Consider the following 4018-nt stretch of genomic DNA (forward strand, 5'->3'; position numbering starts at 1 on the left):
ATATCAGGGCAACAGATTTGGAATAAAATCAACATCAGAATTGAGCACTTTCAATGATTTTCTATTTATTTCACTGAAAACAGCAGTATTCTCTGAAATTCAAGCATCTTAGAGAATAATTATTTAAAAGTAGCCTTTACATGAATAACGGGGATTCTAGGACACCCATTTGATGAAAGCTCAGGAAAATGCTACTCATGATTCTAATTACCCTGAGATTAATCTGGTGTATACATAGTGACGCAAGTAAGATAGGATATTCACCAGTTTGTAACAACAATTACCAGGTTTTTCATATACACTGCTTGAAGCATAAAATTCTTTCCCCATTTCTTCTTGCCTTAAAAAGGGCTATTAACTCTGTAGTAGTAAGAGAGAGATATTTTTTCTCACCCTGTGAAGTTATTTTTGACTTGAGTGCTCTTGTAGAGTTTAATTCACTAGGTCCTGGAAAAGACTATTTTAAATATTCGTTTCTAACATTGTTAAATAGCTAACCTGGTAACAGCAGATACCAGACAAAAGCTAGCTCAGCTCCATGCTGTTATTGGGAGAAATCTCTGAAGGCCCATAGTAGTGGGGGTGTGAGCTGTTTCCTTCTCTAGATTAGCTGGGAGGGAGCCAAGTGGGATGGCCACATGAGATTGACCTGGATACACATCTCTACATGGTCAGGGCAGGGCCTGATGTCTTAGAGGGCCAGAGCCATGTGCACTGTGTCCTCCCCACATATGCCAACTTTCACAATGAGATGCTTTTCCTCACTACTGCAAGTGGAATGGACTTTAACTCTGTCAATATTCCTCCAAATATAGAAGACATTTTATGTCACTTTGCTCACAGGAGGGCCCCACACCCTCCCACTGTCTCTTTTAACACCATTGCACTCATCAGGGGATTTGCATACTGCGCCCTAGGGAGAAACTTCCCCTGCAAATCTGAGATAAAAGCTCAGCTCTAACCTCGACTTATCAGGACTCCTCAGTTCAGCTTCTCAAAATGAGGTTCTCTGCTCAGTTCCTGGGGCTGCTGATGCTCTGGATCCCTGGTAAGGGCAGAAGGAGACGTGGNTGATAAACATGGGAGTGTAGGTATCCTTTCAACATTATGATTTCCTTTCTTTTATTGTGATCATTTAGAAAAGTTGACCAAACTCAATTGCAAGTACCTTTGGACTCAGGAATTCACTCAAGCCAATCTGCAACTAAAGATGCTACTCCCACTGGGCAGATCGATGTCAATTCTTATCCAAGGATAAAGTCTCACCTTTAATTAGAAAGAATCTCCATTAATGNTGTATATGAGTAATCTCACATGCTTCAAGAAAAGAAGAAAAATCATTTAATTACAGTAATGGGTTAATTTTTCTATATTCCATTTCCAGTATCCCAGCACATTTTTGAAATTTATCCTTATTAGGATTATTTTGTTATTGTAAGGTACTCACACTACCAATGAAGTGATAGATTGTTGTTTGCTAGTGGGCTTGCGTTAACTGTAAATGTAACTGTGAACTCTAGGGCACCCACAAAGAAAAGTAAAAATGTACATATATAAGAGATATGCTAAGATGGAAAGAAAATGAAATCGCATAAAATGCCAAGTTAAAAATCACAACAGACAGATAAAGAGGGGAAAATCACAATAGGCTTAAAGAGCAAGCGCAACAAATTGAAAACAGTAACAACTTCAGTATTATTCCAACTATATCAGTAATCAGTTTAAATGTCAATGGTGTAAAAGCACCAATTAAAAGAGAAAGATTCTTAGAGTGGATCAGAAAACAAAGCTCAAATATATGTAGTCTACAAGAAAACTCTTCTTTAAATATGAAGACACATATGAATTAGAAGGAGATGGATAAATATATGCCATGCTAACCCTAATCAAAAGAAAGTAGGCATGACTATATTAATTTCAGACAGAGCAGATTTCAGAGCAAGGAAATGTATCATGGGAAAAGAGGAGCATTACATAATAATAAAGAGGTTTAATTCTCCAAGAACACATAACAATCCTCAATGTGTATGTGCTTAATGACAGAGCATCAAATATGTGAGGCAAAACTGATAAAACTGCAAGGAGAAATAGATAAAGTTACTATTATACCCGATGAATTTTATACTCCTTATCAAAAATAAATGGATCCAGAAGGCAGAAGGTCAGTACGGACATAGTTTAACTCAACAACATCAGTCAACCAATCATAATTGACATATGAGAGTACTTCAGTTCAAAGCAAATTATTTTAGTGAATCCTGAAACTTTAGCATTATGCCAGAATTATTAATGAGAACCAAATATTTGTTATAATTTTTCATATAATCAATAAGTTCTCCCCTTTATTTGACCTAAAATGGATAATTTGGGGGCAATCTTTTTTTCTGGTATAGATTAATACAATAAGATTTTACAATAGGTTTCAAATTTCACTGAGGGTTCTAGGATACCATAATATGAGAGAGCCAAACAGTGTGTGGTTTGAGGGGTTCCTAATTTCTAGGGCAAGAATATGAAAGATGAGTAAGATCTGCCCAGATAAGTTTCTAATTAGTTATCATGTTCTCTAAACTTTTGTTAAACTTTATAATTTTGCTTTGTGACTACTACAAAGAGCTCAAAATTTATTTTCTTTTATTTCATTTCCTAAACCTCATTCAGATCAGGCAGATGGAGTATACCATCTTTATTTTATGTTTTTATTTCATTTATTGAAACAAAATTGATTGTACGTTTCTGTGGGGTACAGTATCGAATATCCATACCTGTGTGCAATATGTGATGCTCAAATCAGGGTAATTTGTATATTCAACATTACACAATGTAGTCATTTTTTTTGGCCCTTTATTAATTCCTTGCTAAGCACCTGTCTCCCTTTCTCACCTCATAGGGCCTCGGTTCTGTTTTCTCATTTTGAAAGTTCAATAAATTATTGTGATTATTGTTTCTTTCTTTCTTTCTATTTATTTTTTTAGCTTTCACTTACGAGTGACGATTCACAATATTTCTTTCTGTGCATGGCTCATTTCACTTAACATAATTTTATCTAAGTTCATTCATGTGGCTGCAATTGGTGGAATTTCATTCTCTTTTATGGCAGAGTAGTATTCCATTGTGTATATATACCACATTTTTCTTATCCAGTTGTCTGTCAGTGGACATTTATGTTGGTTCCTATTCTTGGCTATTGTAAATAGAGCTGTGATAAACATGAGAGTGTAGGTATCCCTTCAACATTATGATTTCCTTTCTTTTATTGTGATAATTTAGAAAAGTTGACCAAACTCAATTGCAAGTGCTTTGGACTCAGGAATTCACTCAAGCCAATCTGCAACTAAAGAAGCTACTCCCACTGGGCAGATTGATGTCAATTCTTATCCAAGGACAAAGTCTCACCTTTAATTAGAAAGAATCTCCATTAATGTCAAGGGAGAAACATTTCTCTTTGTGTTCTTAATCTTGTCCAAAGCAGTGTGGGTTTGGGGTGTTTGGGCTGAAAAAAGTATATAGATTAAAAGCTATAGGATGTGTAACAGTATCACACTGTCTGGCCCATAAATCTGACTCCACGATAACCAACATGAACATTTCCACCACCAACACTGTCTTCCCAGGTCCTGCAAATCACGTATGGCTTCCAATTGTATTCACCCAAAGCTAACAGCTCTGGCAACAGACCTAAAAGTACAATATAACCCACCTGTATAAGTCCTTCCTCACTTGGCTGATTCTGGTCATGATTAGAGGCTCACCGAGTTCTGCTCCCCACCTGGATCTAACGGAGGTTATACTTACACCCCTTTACCACCTCTTGATACTTGTGTTTGGTGTGGAGGAACCAGCTTTGGCTTCTGGCCAGTTTTGTTATGTAGACCACAAGATGGTTTCTTAACAAATGGGAAAGAGAGATTATAATTATTATTTTTTTTTAGAAATACTAATATTCCACTTTCTGTCTTGCAGGGGCGCCTCCCACTCATAAGATTAAAGCCTGATGAAGATCTTTTAATAAAACACG

Source organism: Galeopterus variegatus, unplaced genomic scaffold, assembly GCF_000696425.1.
Source record: "Galeopterus variegatus unplaced genomic scaffold, G_variegatus-3.0.2 Scaffold16365, whole genome shotgun sequence".
Taxonomy (NCBI): domain Eukaryota; kingdom Metazoa; phylum Chordata; class Mammalia; order Dermoptera; family Cynocephalidae; genus Galeopterus; species Galeopterus variegatus.